The sequence below is a fragment of the Phyllostomus discolor genome, chromosome 6, assembly GCF_004126475.2.
Source record: "Phyllostomus discolor isolate MPI-MPIP mPhyDis1 chromosome 6, mPhyDis1.pri.v3, whole genome shotgun sequence".
Taxonomy (NCBI): Eukaryota; Metazoa; Chordata; class Mammalia; order Chiroptera; family Phyllostomidae; genus Phyllostomus; species Phyllostomus discolor.
This window is the reverse complement of record NC_040908.2, coordinates 91,016,379-91,035,835: the sequence shown is the minus strand read 5'-3', so window position 1 is coordinate 91,035,835 and position 19,457 is coordinate 91,016,379. Positions and strand designations below refer to the sequence as shown.

At 37.4% G+C, this 19,457-nt stretch overlaps 1 pseudogene; it reads right to left on the bottom strand.

The window, feature by feature from the left end:
- Positions 1-18,287: 18,287 nt before the first annotated feature.
- LOC114498563 lies at positions 18,288-18,711 on the bottom strand (annotated as a pseudogene).
- Positions 18,712-19,457: the final 746 nt, after the last annotated feature.

Here is a 19,457-nt window from a genome sequence, read left to right as displayed (position 1 = left end):
GGTTAAGTGTCTTATTTTCCCCCAAGTCATTGTCAAAACAATTTTCCTTCTAATGAAAATGATTGGAGCAGTACCTTACATATGCTTAGCTTTTATTCTTTACCCAGCCCATCTTTTTCAGATAGGATTTTTTCCAAGAATCAGATGAATTAAGACTGGTCATTATTCCCATCTTACAAGTGAACTAAGTCTTAGAAAATATTAAGTAACTTTCCCAAAGGCACACAGCCAGTAAGTAGTCAAAATTCAAGCCAGGGCTGCCAAATGCCAGATCCAGAGCACTTAACCAGTAATCATATGGCCTTGAACGTATTCAAAGGGTGTGCACATGGCCCCTAAACCTCCCAAGGACAGTTAATGTCAAGAGAGAACCTAGAAAAATATGGATAGTAGTCCCTGGTGCTCTGCAAAAGTGTGAGAAAGGGTTATGACTTGATAGAAACTGAACTGCCTTACAGTTCCCTTGTGATCCAACTTTGTGCAGTATCAGCTCTTCCGTAAAGGCTAATTCTGTGATAGAATTTCTGCCTTCTCTATTTCTGCTTATGACCTCACAATAAACTCCTTTTATTTAAGGTAACATGAGTATGTCTCAGCTCTTTGAAACCTAAAATCAAAACAAAACAAAACAAAAACCTAAGTAAAACATATGTTGTCACAAGAGAAAGGCATTCATTGTTTTCTTCAAATAAAGAATGGATACTAAGTGAGGGAGACAGCAGGATAGTGAGCACAGCCATTATATCAGTCAGGGTCCCAGCAGGAAACAACTGGCATGCTCAAACTGGAGAATTTGTGTAAAGTTTAATAAAAGGGTTATTTGCAAAGGTTTAAGCAGGCATCAAGGAAATCACATGTAATAATGATTCCACTCATCCCTGAGGGCCTGAAACAGTGAGGAAATGGAGAGGCATTTCAGAAGAGGGAAAGGGAAACAGAAAAGAAAGGAAAAGGGAAACAAAGAAAATCATGTGGAGAGCCACATGGGAGTCACCGTGGTCTTTCATACTGGGAGGAAGAATCAACAAGCCCACTCCTAAAGAGTGGGAACAAGGGAAATAAATATCCTGACCTCTCATTCTCCCTCCTTCCAACTTCTGTGACTCTTCCTGCTAGCCAAATTCAACTTGAAGTCCGAGGAACAGGGAGCCTATTGCTGTGGGTCAGCATTCTGGGGCAAAGACAGGGTGGAGAGTGGATATGGAAGGGAAAATTGGAAGAAATCTACACAGTGTGGTAAAGAGAAAATGTTGGTAGGAATTAGATTTAAGAAAAAGAAGAGAAATTGTAACAATATGGAGTAGGCAGTTACACAAATCTGTCAGGTTAGTGAATAGATACCCACAAAATCCCTTTGCAACATCTCCCTCTCACCCCACTCTCCCTTTCACCTGAGAGCAACAGTCTCACACAACCTCCATGAGCTCAAAGAATATTCACTAGTACAGGCCCTATTATAAGATTTATTCTAATTATTTTGTTCTTCCAACTTTCCACTGCTAAAAATCTTGTTACTAATATGTAAAGAATTAACACCAGTTCTCAAACTCTCTCAAAAAATTGAAGAGGAGAAAACACTCTCAAACTCATTTTATGAGGCCAGTATCATCTTGATGCCAAAGCCACATAAGGACACTACAGGAAAAGTACAAGCCAGTGTCTCTGACAAATATGGATGCAAAAATTTTCAACAAATATTAGCAAACTAAATTCAATAGCACATCAAATGACTGCACGCCATGATCAACCAAGATTTGTCCATGGGAGGCAAGGATAGTTTAACATACTGGTGAGAAGATGGTGACGAGGTAGGTGGAATCCAAACTCACTTGCTTGTTCACCCAACTGGGACACCTAGCTGACCTTCCAAGGAACACAGTGCTTAGCCAACAGAATTCCAGCTGATAGGAAGTTTGGAAGCCAAAGGTTACAGAGGTCATTTGAAAACGGACAGTAAGGAGATTTTATAGGTGAATGGTAGGGTCCCCTTGCCCTGTGCCAAAGACTACAGCTGCCGGAACAGCTTTGGAGGAGAGTGGGGTCAGTGATTGTGCCTTGGCGGCTCCCTCCCATCCCAGAGCAGCAAGTTCACAGATCCACTCCAGGAGAGACTTAAACATTTAAAGTTGCTGGGGGGGTAAAGATACAGTAAGAGACACACAGCTGGCGGCATAACCCAGCTAGGACTGTGGTCACTGGCTGGGACAGTACCAGAGAAAGTGGGGAGCCAGGTGACACCTGGAAATGGGAGAAAGGATGGGTTGTGACTGGCCATGACCATGGAACGGTCAAAGAGTTGGTCTGTGTGGAAAGCCACATGCTTGTTAGGAACAGTCAGCCACAAACAAGGGGAATTCACTCAAAAAAGGCTCTCAGCCACCATGTAAGGACCTCTCACATGAAGCAGCTGGGCCATTGAAGAGGGATGAGGAGGGAGAGATTTGCTCCCATGCAGGTCGCCTCACAGATTAATCAAAGGGGCACAGCAGAGGTTCAGAGAGGTAGCAGCACCCAGAGACTTAATAGGGAAACTAAACTGCCCGGAAGGGACTTTGCACATGCAGGTCCAGCCCAAAAAGAAGGAGAAGGAGGGGTATGATTTGCTTCCACTCATTGCACCTCATGGACTAATCAAAGAGGTGGATTAGAGGTGTCAGCCTGATGCATACACACAGTGGACAGTGTGGGCCACACAACTCTCTGAGAGTGTGAGCCTGAAACTGGGCACCCGTGAATGTCGTAGCCAGCCCGAACCCCCATCCTCACAGAACCACAGGAAAGGGAAAAAAACAGAGCCCAGCCCCGCTCTGCCTCCAGCATCCAGGAAGACCAGCATAACATGCTTCAGGGGTTTAAAGTCAGCGGGAGGCTTTTTTTACCCCAGTATAAGACAATATGACCTAGAGCTGTGAGTAGACCTCAGACAGACCTTGAAAGAACTCAGAATGCAAATACCAACAAGGCAAACTTCACTTTGCTATCCTTCAGAATTTGCATTTTATTTTATTTTTTTGTTTGGTTAGTCTTTATTTTATTTTTTTATCTTTCTTCTTTCCACTTAGTTTTTTTTGTTTTTTTGTTTGGTTTCATTGTTTGATTGCTTTTCTTTATCTTCCCTTTCATATTGCGTTTTAATTTTTCTTTCACTTCAGTCATATTCCAATAACACACTACTCTTGGTCTTTTATTTTTCATTCTTTTTATTCAGATCATATATTTCTTAACATACTATTGTTATTCCAACTCTCACACAGTACCCTTCCCTGGTCTTAATCCACTTCACCATCTTCCTGAGGTTTATCACTGTTGTGGTTAACTTTATTCTGTCACACACTATGCCAAGTTTCTATCCCTTACTCTAGCTATATCTAACCTTGCATAAGTGTTTTGCTTTCTAAAGTCAGCTCACATTCCTTTTCCCTTTTAATAAGAGTCTTATCTCTTTTTCACATTTTATAAAAAGTGACTAGTTGGGTGACATACCATGGTTATTGCTGTATATCTCCAAAGAATCTCCCATCTGTTTCCACTTGTTAGTACTTTAAATCCCATAGAAAACTCTCCCACTGTCTTACTCCATTTTGCCTTCACCCTGCCCCTGATCACATAGAAGACAATGTGGGAGTTGTGAATACCAGTAAACCCGCTGGAGGAGAGAGCCCACCAAGAAAGGAACAACCAACAGACCCAAGTACAGCAAAAGAGCCCACACATACAGAAGAAAGGGCAGCCCCAGAACATCCAGACGAGGAGATCAAAGAGACCACACCACTGAGTCCCACAAAACACCACAAAAGTTTACCCTATGAAGACAGCTGACAAAGCATAGCATCAGGAATTGCAAAAACCAACAAAAACAATCACCTAGAATGAGAATACAAAAAAGAATCTGCATACAAAAGGAATGGAAGACTCCCCAGTAAAAGAACTAAATGAAATGGAAGCAAACAAACTATCGGACATAGAATTCAAAGAATGGTGACAAGATGCTCAAGAACTCACAGACAACCACAAGGAACTGAGCAGGAACTACAACAGTATGAAAAAGGAAATAGAAACTGTAAAAAAGAACCAGAAAGATATGAAGAATACAATATCTGAAAAAAATACATTAGAAGGAATTATAAGCAGGCTGGATGAAGCAGATGACTGAATTAGTGAGCTAGAAAACAAGGTAGAAAGAAATACCCAGGTAGAGCAGCTGCATGAAAAAAGACTCAAAAAATATGAAGATAGCTTAAGGAAATTTCAAAACACACGAAACAGAGCAACATTCCAATCATAGTAGTACCAGAAGGAAAAGAAAAGGAAAAATGGATAGACACTGTTTGAAAAAATAATGACAGAAAACCTACTAAACCTGGAGAGAGGAAAAACCATGCAAGTTCAGGAAGCACAGAGAGTCCCAATCAAGATGAACTCAAAGAGGCCAACTCCAAGACACATCATAATTAAATTGCCAAGTGTTAAAGAGACAATCTTTTTTTTTACTTATTTATTTTTTAGAGAGGGAAGGGAGGGAGAAAGAGAGAGAGAGAGAAACATCAATATGCGGTTGCTGGGGGCCATGGCCTGCAACCCAGGCACATACCCTGACTGGGAATCGAACCTGCAACACTTTGGTTCTCAGCCCATGCTCAATCCACTGAGCTACACCAGCCAGGGCAAGAGAGACTCTTAAAAGCAACAAGGAAGAAAAATGAAGTAACATACAAGGGAGCCCCAATAAGGCTAACAGCTGATTTCTCAACAGGAACACTACAAGGCAGAAGGGAATGGCAAAAAAAAATATTCCAAGTAATGAAAAGCAAAGGCTTGCAACCAAGACTACTCTACCAAGCAAGGCTCTCAATTAAAATGGAAGGTGAAATAAGGAGTCTCCCAGACAAAAGAAGGCTAAAAGAATATACCTCCACCAAAGCAGCATTACAAAATATGCTAAGGGGACTGCTTTAAGAAGAGGAAGAAAAAGAGTGAGAGAGAAAGAATCCAGGTACAAAAGAGGAAAAATGCTTAAGTACTTGTCAATAATAACCTTAAATGTGCATGGATTAAATGTCTCAATCAAAAGACAAAGGGTAGCTGATTGGATAAGAAAACATGACCCACACATATACTACCTACAAGAGACACACTTCAGAAAAGAGACCTACACATACTGAAAATAAAGGGTTGGGGGGTGGAATGCCAAAAAAAACAAAAAAGAGAGTGAGAGAGAAAAAAGAAAAAGCTGATGTAGCAATATTTATATCAGACAAAATAGACTCAAAACAAAGGCCATAGAAAGAGACACAGAAGGACACTTCAAAAACCCAAGGGAAGAATTTATCAAGAAAATAAATGTTAAAACATATATACGCCCAAAATAGGAGCACCCAAATATATAAGGAAAGTCTTGGAGGACTTCAAGAAAGATATAGACAGCAATACAACTATACTAGGGGATTTTAACACTCCACTGTCAACAATGGATAGATCTTCCAAACAATATATCAACCAGGATATTATGGCATTTGCCCTAAATCAAATGGATGTAACTGATATATATAACCTTTCATCCCAAAGAAGCAAAATTTACATTCTTTTCTAAAGCACATAGAACATTTTAAAAATTGACCACATGATAGGACACAAAACAATCTTCAACAAATTCAAGAAAGTTGAAATCATAGAAAGCATCTTCTCAGACCACAAGGGCCTGAAACTAGAAACCAACCCCAAGGAAAAAGCTCAAAACACCTAAATTTGTGGAGACTGAATAGCATGCTATTAAACAATTAGTGGGTTAATAGTGAGATCAAGGAAGAAATCAAAAGTTTCTGGAAACAAATGGAAATAAATACATAACAGTCCAAAATAATGAGACACAGAAAAGGCAGTCCTGAGAGGGAAGCTCATAGTGATACAGGCCTACCTGAAAAAGATAAAAAACATTTCAAATAAATAACCTAACCCTACATCTACAAGGACTGGAGGAACAACAAGAAACAAAGCCCAGAGCAAATAGAAGGAAAGAAATAACAAAGATCAGAGCATAATTAAATGACACAGAGACTAAAAGAACAATTCAAAGAATCAATAAATCCAGGAGCTAGTTCTTTGAAGAGACAAGCAAAAATAACAATTATTTAAGCAGACTCAATAAGAAAAAAAGAGAAAGAACCAAAATAAATAAAATCAAAAATGAAAGAGACAATTGGCACCACAGAAATACAAAGGATTGTAAGAAATTACTATGAAGAAGTATATGCCAAGAAATTTGAAAACCTGGGTGAAATGGAAAAATTTTTAGAAAAATATAATATCCCAAAACTGAATGAAGAAGAAGCAGAAAGTCTGAACAGACTGATAACAGCTGGTGAAATTGAAGCGCTAATCAAAAAAATTCCTGGCGTGCAAAAGTCCTGGACCAGACAGTTTCACAGGAGAATTTTACAACACATTTAATGAAGATCTAACCCTTACCCTTCTTAGACTATTCCAAAAAATCTAAGAGAAGGGAAGACTCCCAAACTCATTTTATGAAGTCAGCCTCATCCTAATCCCAAAACCAGGTAAAGACACAACAAAGAAAGAAAACTCTAGGGCAATATTGCTGATGAACATAGATGATAAAATCTAAGATACTACTTCACACTGATCAAAATGGCTGTAATTAACAAATCAACAAACAACAAATGCTGGAGAGACTGTGGAGAAAAGGGAACCCTAGTACACTGTTGGTTGGAATGCAGACTGGTGCAGCCACTGTGGAAAACAGTATGGAATTTCCTCAAAAAACTAGAAATGGAACTGCCTTTTGACTCAGCAATTCCACTGTTGGGATTATACCCTAAGAATCCTGAAACACCAATTCAAAAGAACCTATGCACTCCAATGTTCATAGCAGCACAATGTACAATAGCCAAGTGTTGGAAGCAACCTAAGTGCTCACCAGTAAATGAATGGATGAAAAAACTATAGTACATTTACACAATGGAATACTACATAGCAGAAAGAAGGAAGGAGCTTATTCCCTTTGCGACAGCATGATTGGATCTGGAGAGCATTATACTAAGTGAAATAAGCCAGACAGTGAAGGACAAATACCATATGATCTCACCTATAAGCAGAACCTAATCAACAAAACAAATATGTAAGCAAAATACAACCAGAGACATTGAAATAAAGAACAAACTGACAGTAATCAGAGGGGACAGGGGAGAAGGATAATGGGGGAAAATAGCAGAAGGGCCATGAAGGAAAATGTATAGAAGACACATAGACAAAGCCAAAGGGTGATAGGATCGAGGGTGGGAGGCAGGGATGGGTGGGGTGGAGGAGAGTATAGGAGTGAAAATGGAGACAACTGTACTTGAACAATAATGAAAAAAAAATTCTCAGCTAAAACAAAATTCCAAATGGAGAAAGAACTAAATGTGACAGGTAAACTTATGAACACAAATTGAAGAAAATGTAGTAAAAATAACTAAGAACTTCCAAAAAAAGATAGTTTAACATACACAATCCAATAAATGTGATTTACCAGAATTATAGAATGAAATTATAGAATGAAAATTGTATGATCATCTCAATAGATGAAGAAAAAGCATTTGTCAAACTACAACACCATTTCATGATTAAAAAACTCAACAAATTGGGTATGGAAGAAATGTACATGAACAGTTAAAAAAGAGTATATTTGACAAACTCACTAGTACATACTTCATGACCAAAGGTTGAAAGCTTTTTCTCTAAGATCACAAAAATATTCTATATTTAAATTGTACAATATGATAAGTGTAACCATCACCATATAGTTTGCATTTTCAAGGATGTTATCTATGTTATTGTGTGCATGAATAGTTTACCTTTTTATTGCTAATTAATATTCTATTATATGTGTATGTATCACAATTTATTTATTTTTCCAACTGCTGCTAGGCATTTAGTTATTCCCAGTTTTGAGCTATTAGAAATAAACATGAATGAACAACTATTTATTTGTACAGACATATGCTTTCATTTCACCTGGGTAAATAACTCACCATGAATGTCTGGGTGTCTAACTTTTTAAGAAATTGCCAAAATATTTTCCAAATTGGTTGTACCATTTTATGCTCATATAAACAGTATATGATAGTTCTAGCTGCTCCAAATTCTCACTAACATTTGGTATTTTTCTTTCTTTTAGACATTCTAATAGGTGTACAGTGGAATGTCATTGTGTTTTTAATTTGCATTGCTTAATAATTAATAATGTTGAGCATTTTAAATGTGCTTGTTTGCTATCTATTCTTTGGTGAAATGTCTGTTCACATAGTTTGCCCAATTGGGGGATTGTTTATTTTCTTATTATTGAGTTTTGGGAGATTTTTATATATTCTCAGTATAACCCCACTGAGGCCAGATAAGAAATAATTCTGACAAAAGAACAATTATGAGAAACCTGTCAGATGTGCAACTCTCAGAGCTTGCTAAGGGCTTCAAATTGTTCAACTTTTTTCAAGTCATGGAGCGGACCATTTTCAATACAATGGACAGTCACATGAGGTCTCAGAAGAATCATGGATTACGCATGAGGCTAAGTTTCCTCTAGATCTGTTCTAAAAGAGCTTAAAAACAAACTTCAAAGGGATCAAACTTACAAAGTAATGAAACCATATACCCTAAAATTGTAATTTGTGTAAAGGAATACAATACAGCACTCAACAATGTAAAATTTGTAGTGACCACAATCCAATAAAAATTATTTCACATATGAAGAAGGTAGAAAATATTACACACAACCAGAAAAGCAAATAACTAAATGTAAGCAAAATGATGAAGATAAAACACAAGAGACATTAAAACAGATATTTTAAATATGCTCCATGTGCACAGACTATAAAAAAATCATAAATTAGGAGAAAAAGAAAGAAGGAAGAAAGACTCAAAGGAACTTCTAAAATGATATCTGGAATAAATCATGTACTGAATGGGCTTATCAGTATTAAACATTGTAGAAGAAAATATTATATACCTTAAAGACATAGCAATAATCACTATCCCAGTTAAAAAGTGGAAAAGACTGGAAAATAAAAGAACACAAAATGAGTAACCCATGGAAAATATTAACAAGCCAACTAAATTTATTTTATTGGGATCCAGGATCCAAGAACAAGAGAAGGGTGGGGACAAAAAATTAATAAAACTTCAGAAATTTTCCAAATTTGCTAAAAACTATAAGCCCTTGAATCCAAGGTCAACCAAAGAACTTAAAGTGAATAAACAGGGAAACACAGACATATACCCCAAAGAAAATCATAGTAAAATGACTAAAATCGGTGAAAAAGAAACATTCTAAAAGCAAAAGCACAGAAATAAGAACACATCATGCACAGATGAATAAATAAAAGAATTTTGTTTTACAACTTATCTGAAACCGCAAGTCAGAAGACAATGGATTATGCCCTGGAAATTCTATATTCAGCTAAAATATCTTCCAAAAAGAAAAACAAGTGTGTTGACTTCCTGAATGACAGATTGAAAACATTGCTGAACTAGTTCTCCCATGAAAGCAATAAAAGTAATGGCAGTACAGCTTAAATCAAACATTTCAGAACTCTAAACATTCATCAATGTCACAGATAAACTGGAAAAAAAAGTCTATCCAAAAGAAACTACTGAACCTTGATAAAATATTTGGGTATGTGGTATTTTAATTTGGGGCTATTTTCATTCTCCATCCCTGTTCCCTCAACCCTCACAGCCTTGCAGCTAATGGAGAGGCTACTAAAATACTATCCTCAGAGAACAGTCAATATTTTTTACAGACTTGCAGCTCCCTGGAAAATCTCTGTTCCAAGATGTTGTAATTATTTGACTTAATTAAGAGCTCACCTAAGGAAAACAAAATCCAAGGCTCCAAGCCTACTAGAAACAATAGCAAAATGTTGACAACACTATCTAAGGCTGTGATTTCAGATGAGGCAAACCCGGATCTAAATGTGAATTTTAAAGAAAATCTTGGAAAAATAAATAGCCATAGGAAATTTTGAAAACTTATGACATTTCGTGAGTATCTTAAAGGCTGTGTAAATGTACAAGGCTATGTACATGGCCTACAAAAAGAAAAAGAAAGAGAAGGAAGGGAGGAGGGAGGGAGGAAAGAAGGAAAGTAGTTACCAGTCATCTTCAGGCCCTGCAAAAGTAGGAAATGAAATCTAAGGCTATTTTGTACACTTCAGAAAGTTTGAACAAGTGCCCCACACATAATTACTCTTTATATAAGGGGTGGAAGAGAGACAGACAAGGCATTTGAGGTAATCTTCTAACTGATAATTGTCTTATCACTAAATTACACTGTCCCAAAGATGATGCTAGACAGCTATGTTTAAAATTTTAAAATTGTAACTTAAAATTTTTAATATTTAGCAAGGAATTCATTAGCTATTCTCTGTATACAATACAGAGACTATGGAATCTACAGTACTAGTCTAGGAAAGTTGCTAAACAAATAAGAAGCAACAAGGGAAACAACAAAAGCCCAGGAATAACAACCAATTCAAGAAGAATACAGGTGTCTGATACCAGTACTTTTATAATTATGATTGAAAAAGTCTAATTTTCAACAAAAAGTATGAGACATGAAAAGAAATTGAATGTTTGCTATATTCCTGGTGGGGGAAACAAAGCAAACAGAAAATATTCTTAAGGGGGTCCAGATTTTAGAATGAGTTGACATATACTTTTTGTCCCCTTTTTATTTAATTTATCGTGGTGACACTAGTTAACAAAATTATACATATTTCAGGTGCACAGTTCTACAACACATCATCTGCACACTGTACTGTGTGTCCACCACACCAAGTCAGGTCTCCATTCATCACCATTTATCCCCCCTTTACCCTCCTCCACATCTACAATTCCCCCATCCCTGACAATCACCACATTGCTGTTTATGTCCATGAGTTTTTCCCCTTTTTTTTTTCATTTTAACTCAGTCTCTCCACTCCCACACCAAGCCCTCCCCCATTCCAAAAGCCATCAACTTGCTCTCTAGGAGTCTGTCTCTATTTATTTTGTTACTTTATTTTGTTCATTAGATTCCACATGTGAGTGAAATCATGTGGTACTTGTTTTTCTCTTACTGGTAACATACACTTGAAATCAGGCATATCAAATATGATCAAAGAACTAAAAAAAAACATACCTACAAAATTAAAGAATTCTGGTCAAGATGGACATGAAGGTAAGCTCAGTTTGCCTACTAGTACAGCCACAGCAAAAATTACAGTTAGACTACAAAAAAAAATCACCAAGAATTGTCAGAAAATCAAGCTGTGTGTAAGTCCAACAACCAACAAATTAAAGAAGCCACATTCATCCAGACAAGTAGGAGGGACAAAGATGTGGAGACACACAGAGATGTGGAGAGGCGCAAAGTGGTGTGGAGACACAGAATGGGTAGTCCCACACCCATGTATGGTAGATAAACATCAGGAGGGATACTTCGGGAGCAATGGATCTCAGCCCCACACCAGACCATCCAGCCCAGAGTTCTAGCACCAGAAAGATAAGTGACCAAAACTTCTGGCTGTAAAATCCAGTGGGGGTTGGGGAGGTGAAAGAAACTGGGATTCTAAGCAGTCTCCACTTAAAGGGCCACAGTGGACTTAGAACTTATGCAGACTAATTCCCTCTGGGCTTCAGCACCAGGATAATAGCTGGAAGGGCACCAGTGGCATATGGAGAGAAATTGAAGTGACTGGCATCAGGGAAAGTGCCAAGAGACAGCTTCCTCCCAGAAAAAACTTCACAGGCCAGGCAGGATCATTTTTGCCTCTCTGAGCCCTTCTCTACACAGACACACAAAGTAGCAACACAGGTTGCCCCACCCTGGTGATTACCAAAGGCTCCACCTCACCCAACTTACCAGTACACTTTTCTACATTAGGCCACACAACTAAGACAGGGAGTCAAAGCAACTCTACCTAATACAAAGAAAAACACACAAGGAGGCTGCCAAACAAGGAGGCAAAGAAACATGGCCCAAATGACAGAATAGAACAAAACTTTGGAAAAAGAACGAAACAAAATGGGCATAAGCAATCTATCAGATGCAGAGTTCAAAACACTGGCTATCAGGAGGCTCAAAGAACTCGTTGGGTACTTCAACAGCAAAAAAAGACCCAGGCAGAAATGAAGTTTGCACTTAGTGAAATAAAGAAAAATTTACAGGGAACCAACAGTGGAAAGGATGAAGCTGAGATTCAAATCAATGATTTGGAACATAAGGAAGAAAATAACATTCAATCAGAACAGAAAAAAGAAAAAAACTTTTAAAAAACCAAAAACAAGGATAGGCTAAGGAGCATCTGGGACATCTTCAAACATACCATCTCAACCATAGGGGTGCCGGAAGGAGAAGAGAAAGAGCAAGAAATTGAAAACTTATTTGAAAAAAATAGTGAAAGAAATTTTTTCTAATTTTGTGAAAGAAATAGACATGCAAGTCCAGGAAGCACAGAGTCCCAAACAAGATGGACTCAAAGAAGACCACACCAAGACACATCATAATTAAAATGCCAAAGATTAAATATAAACAGAGAATCTTAAAAGCAGCAAGAGAAAAGCATAGCGTCACCTACAAAGGAGTTCTCATAAGACTATCAGCTAATTTTTCAAAAGAAACTTTGCAGGCTAAAAGGGACTGGTAAGAAGTATTCAAAGTGATGAAAACCTACATTACTCTGTCCAGCAAAGCTATCATTTAGAATGGGAGGACAGATAAAGTGCTTCTCAGACAAGGTAAAGCTAGAGGAGTTCATCATCACCAAGCCATTATTATATGAAATGTTAAGGGGACTTATTTTAAAAAAAGAAGGAGATAAAAAACTATGAACATTAAAATGGCAATAAATTCACAACTATAAACTGAATCTAAAAAACAAAGCAAACAAAAAGAACAGAAACAGAATCATAGATATGGAGATATTGGGAGGGTTATCAGTAGGGAGGGGGAAGGAGGAGAATGGAGGAAAAGGTACAGGGAGTAATAAGTACAAATTGGTAGGTAAAAAATAGACAAGGGGATGTTAAGAACAGCATAGGAAATGGAGTAGCCTAAGAGCTTATATGTCCCATAGACATGAACTAAGAGGGAGATTGCTGGAGGTAATAGGAATTACCAGGGGGAGGAGGTTAAGAGGGAAAATTGGGACAATTGTAATAGCATAATCAATAAAATGTAGTTAAAAAATTAAACAGGATAGAATTATATAATGAGGGCATATGTGCCTACTATCTAGTTTTAAAATGAACCATTTTTTGGTATTTGCTTCATCTTTTTAATAAAAAGAGAATAAAATGTATTTTAAAATGTAAAAAGTATGAGAATGATTTTTGTCAAATAGAAAAATAAAAATTATGTGCCAAAGAGATAGAATAAGTAATAAGAAAATTAAAAAGGAGATAAGGATCATCTATCTTATAAAAACAGAAATTCTAGAATTGAAACTGCAGTAACTGAAATGAAAAAGTTACTACAGGGGATAAATAACTGATCTAAGCTGGTTAAAAAAGTAATACTCTGCAAACTTGAACATAGGTCAATAGAGATTATTAAGTCTAAAGAACAGAAAAACAAAATAATGAAGAAAAATGAATAGTGCCTCAGAGATATATAAAACATAAGAGCAATAAAAGGAAAATAAGAGAGAATTCACACATTACCAATATCGGGAACAAGAGAGGTAACATCACCATAGCTCTTCCATCTATTCAAAGAATAATAAAATATGAAATGGATGAATTCCCTGAAATATATGAACTACCAAAGCTCACTCAAGAAGAAATAGATAAAGGTTTTGTTTATGGATTATGTATGATGAGCATGTGTTATTAAAGTTGGGTGATGAGTGCATGAGGGTTCATTGTGCTATTCCCTCTAATTTTATGTAAGTTTTAAAATATCATTAATTATGTTTTTAAATAGATACAGTACATGGAAAATGAGTATTTATCAAACATTTAGCTCACTTTGACTGATGAGATTCTATGTAGTCTCTAACCTTCTACCAGCAAATTGTATGGCCTTAGGCAAGCTACTAAACTTCTTTAAATTTGAGTTTCTCTTTTGCCAAATAAAGGAATTGGCCTAAATCATAAGATTCCTTCTAGCCTTTAAGTTCTATGATTTTGGACTAGTAAATTCTAACAGTTATAGATTTTCCTTCACAGAACTCACTAGGTTACAGTGTGACTATATTTCTGAGTATGAATGTAGTTTTGTGGGTAGTGATAAGTATCCACTAATGGCTTCTTTACTTCTTGACAATATGTAAACCCTTATAGGAGACACTCAGTTCTTCTTAGCAACACAGTGAAGAATTACAGATCATCAAACCTATTAGCATGGAAGCAAAGTTTATTAGTGATACGTTCTCATGAAAGAGAATGTGGTATAATAGAATTAGTATTAATTCTGCATTAAATACTGTATTCTTCCTTTTGTAATTCAAAAGGATTCAAAGTCCTTTGGGATTATTTAATTACCCAAAGTCATAATAACACAGTAGATGCCCTTTTTATAATTACTCTTTCTCTGGGGCCAATTCCCAATGAAACATATTTTAACTACCTGGCCCTTTCCCATCTACCAAAGTTGACTGATTCAAGAATAGACCCCTGATACATACCAATCAATCTGTCCTGAACATTTGAAAAAATAAAACAGGGCCAGAAAAAAAGTTTCATTGCTCTAAGTAACTTTGATGGCTCTGCTCTAGATTGAAAAGAAAAAAAGCTTATAATCTCTCACTGCTGAGTCCTGGATCAATCAGTGTTGTCATGAGAAAAATTCATACCAGTAACTTCCACAGAGAGAATTCCATACGCAGAATTATTAAGCAGGCAGTGAAGAACTGGGAAGGTAAAAAGAGAACACAAAGATATCATGGAAGCAACAAATTTAAGAATTAGCTCCTGTAAGAATGGGGAAATAAAAAGAAGAGGCTGGAATTGTTAGAATTTAGTAAACAATTCTATGTCTTTCTAACTTTCCTGAGATGGCAGAGGAAGGTAGGAACTGCCTGAGGAACGCTGACGCTTGAAGTCAGATGTAGATAAGCAGAATCCAATTTGGAAATGTCTAACTCATAGAGTAGTGGCAGAGAGAAGTCAATGATATTCTAGGAGTCAGGAATTTAGGGAGAGGCCAAAAGTGATGTAACTTGAAAAACAAATTCCGAATTTAAAAATGTGATTTCTGAAGCAGCCTCTTTTGATCAATGAAAACTCTGTAGGAAATGCCAGAACTTGTATCTAGATCAAAGGCTGGTATTAACTAAGTAACTGAGAGAGTTGTATTTCCTGAGGGCTGTGAAGTCCCCAAAGCCCTTGATGGAGTTTAACCCACACACAATAGAAACAGCGGTGCCTGCTCCCCCACCCCACCCCCAGTTTGGAAAACAGTTCCTTCAGTCTCTATAAGCTGAAATCTCAAGAAGCCACAGAATAAAATGGAAGCCTTCCTGAGAATTTCATATAGAAGAGTAGAAGACTTCAGCCTCAGATGGATCAGGGTATTTAATCCCAACTCAGTCACTAGTAACTCATTGAGATACCCTGGGAAAATTTCTGTACCCTTCTGGGTTTCAGTTTCATTGTCTACAAAAGAGGGAGTACAATAATCATCTCACAGTCTGTTGTGGTGATTCAGTATATTTAGCAGAGTATCTGGATTTCTCTAACAGTAGACCCAAGTACTCACACAGGAGGAGGAAGCACTGTGTGGATGATCCCATGGTTCAATAACACACCATAGCTGCCTGGGGCAGCCCACCCAAGGCAGCCTGGATGCTTTCCTGTGTGTTCCATCATTCAACATACATTTACCAAGTCAGCCTACAAAACTCTTGAACACCACAGTGAACACAAACACAGGTCATAGTCCTGATGGTAAAAAAGTAACAGTGCAGCAGAGGAGACCACGAGCAAGTAGCAGCAAGTCCTTGAGGCTTTATGAAGAGAAGACTGACAGCTGTCATAAGGGAGAGGATAGGGGAGATTAGATGAAAGAATGTGAAGGGATTAGGTAAAGAACATATATGCATAACCTATAGACACAGACAACAGTGCGGTGAAGGCCAGGGGGAAGGTGGTTGTGGATTGGATAGAGGCAGGCAGAATGAGGTGGGGGAGACTATCTGTAATAATGTCAACAATAAAAAAAAGATTTCATTAGGACAGCAAAGCCAAAGCTGTCACCTCTCATCATATGGAAAAGAGGTTATCTATGTTAAATGTAGTAGGGTATATAAAGTACCCAATACATAGCAAATAACCAATAAATATTTCTCCCCTTCTAGAGATCTGTCTTAAATTCTCAGGAACCTATGACATTTTTCCCATATCTTTTGTAAACACAAACTTTGCTTGATGATATCACTATCTCTATTTCATGTGAAATAAGACCTCTCTGACAAATGCCTCATGTTATCCACAGCTGCTTTTGTGCACTGATGGGTCTATCTCAGATCTCCTTCTTTTCTTCAGGGACAGGTGTCCCTAAATGTTTGTCTAATGAAAAGACCGGGAGGTGACTACACAACTATGTGTAAGAAGTGTTGACCTCTGGCTTCCGTGAGAAGACAGCATTTGACTTTTTTCCAAAACAACTCAATCTGTGGAGAGCATCAAAGGTTAGTGGATCACTTTCTTGTGCTTAAAGTGTTTCTGGCAACCGTCCTGGGAAAAAGAAGACATTTCTCCTCTGAAACTCAAATTACTCTGGAATGGATGTGGCTGGTGTGGCTCAGTGGACTGAGTGACGACTTGCAAACCAAAAGGTTGCTGGTTCCATTCCCAGTTAGGGCACATGCCTGGGTTGCCAGCCAGGTCCCCAGTAGGGCCATGCAAGAGGCAACCACATGTTGATGTTTCTCTCCCTATCCCTCCCTCCTCCTCTCTCTAAAAATAAAACAAATAAAAAAATAAAGTTTAAAAAAATTACTCTAGAATGGAAGCTTTCTGATATCATTTACATCTTGTTGAAGATAGGCTATCTCCAATCTGAGTTTACAGAAGAAAAGTATGAAATGTACAGTTTTTAATAATCATTTTTAGCTGTTATATCTTGATCAAAGATCAGTTTTGATAACTGCACCTTGCTCTCTCAAAAATTCTTTCCATATTGAACTGAATATAATATATTCATTTATTCTTATAAATGGCATTGTTGTGCTATCTCATGATGTTTTAATGTTGTTCTTCTGCCTTTGGCAGTTTTATGCATGAATGCAGTTAATTTAACATCAGCTGATTCACAGCATTTTTATACACAAAAGCTCCTTTAAAATGTATTCAGACCTGGCTGGTGTGGCTCAGTGGGTTGGGCATCAACCTTTTGGCAACCAAAAGGTTGCCAGTTTCATTCCAGTAGGGGCACATGCCTGGGTTGCAGGCCAGGTACCCAGTTGGGGGCATGCCAGAGACAGCCAATCAATGTTTCTCTTGCACATCAGTATTTCTCTCCCTCTCTCTCTCCTTCACTTTCTTGCTCATTAAAAATAAATAAAATGTATTCAGACTAGACTTTTGGTGTATTTAGACCCCCACATTCAAGTAATTCATCAAAATGACCAACACAATACGAAAGAGGAGAGGCACCTGCCATGTGTTCTCTAGGCCTTTTAGAAAACATGGACTTGCTTCTTTGACCACTTATGTGCCAATCTACAAGAAAGGTGATATTGTAGACAGCAAGGGAATGGGCACTGTTCAAAAAGGAATGCCCCACAGTTGTTACCAGGGCAAAAGGGAAGGAGTCTACAGTGCCACCCAGCATTCAGTGGGCACTGTTGTGAACAAACAAGTTAAGGGCAAGATTCTTGCCTAGAGAATTAATGTACATATTAAGGATATTAAGCCTTAAAGACATTGTTTACAAAAGTTCTTTACAGAAATACTAAGCCTTGTCACTTTTGCTTTCATACATTTTCCTTACATATATCTTTTAAAAAAAATGTTTAAAGAAAGAAAAGTCTCTATTTTTCTTCATGTAGTTAACATTTCTGTTGTTTTCCCTTTTTGTGTGTAGATCCAGGTTTCCCTCTGATATAATTTACCTCTGCTTGAAGGACTTCTCTTAACATTTCTTGCACTGCAGGTCTCTGTATGAAGAATTACTGCAAATTGTGCATGTAGGAAAAAATGTATTTTTAAAAAGTCTTTAAAAAGGTATTTAAGTCTGTCAATTTTAAAAACTCACTAGTGGAATAAAGGCTTTTAAAAAGGTAGGCAAAAAGGAAGTCCCTGTGAGGTTTTCACCAGGGTAAAATGAGATTATTTTTGTAGCTCTTACAACCTTCTTTGCAGAAGAATGCAATTTCAGTTTCATTGGTGACTCAACTGCTTTTAGAGTGCTGTCTTTTTTCAAAGGAATCTGTTGTCATCTTCCAAACTCAATACAAGTTCATTTCTCTTTTTACTTGTGCTTGATGAATTATACCTAGTTTATTATACTTACAATTTCCGAATAGTGGTTGGCAGGCTGGTCCTTAAAGAGATATCTTCATTTGGAAATACTATCTAATTTTATAAATACTATTTATAAAATTTCTTTACAGTTTTGTCCAAATTAACTCCATGATATACTACAGGTTTGAAATTGCAATGATCACATGAACAAATGAGGTGAATTGTAACAGTCACTTCCTTGAAAGCCATGTGAAGAAATATCTTTCAATCCAGCAAAAATTTCAATCACAGGTAGGTATCTGTCCTAGGGAATATCTCACGTATGTACACAAGGAGAACTCTGTTAACATATCTTGTCCATCTTGCTTTACTCTGAGACCCAGCAAGGGAAGCCTATGAATAGTCAAAATTGGTATCCTAATATTCTTCTTTTTCGAAAAATACTTTTGATGGATATATAATTCCAGGCTGACAATTTTTTTTAAAGAGTGCCTCTGCTGATTTCTGGATTTTTTTTCTCTGTGCAACCTTCTTCTCTCCATTCTTTTGTCCTGCAAACTCCAGATGCTTTAGCATATACAAATTTCCAGATCTGTCTCCGAGAGGAAGCTGCGCCTCCCTGAGCTTGTGCTGGAAACTTTTTCCAGGCAATAAGCTGGAACAATCATACAGCTCACCTAGTTTCTTGCCCATGTCTAATGGTCAACATCCTTAATTGCCTAATTCCCAATGTCTTGAGAGACCTCGATTTATATATCTTGTCTGTGTTTTTAGAGGTTGCAGGTAGAAGGATAAATTTTTTCCCAGTTACTCTTTCTTGGCCAAATGAGAAGCCTTCTCAGAGTAGGGTTTTGAGGGCTTTTTTTTTTAATACTAACCCAAGGACATGCTTATTGCTTTTAGAGAGAGGGAAAGGGAGGAAGAGAAACACTGATGTGAGAAAAAAACATTGACTGGTAGCTTCTCTCGCATGCCCCCACCAGGAACTGAACCCACAACCTAGGTATGTGGCCTGA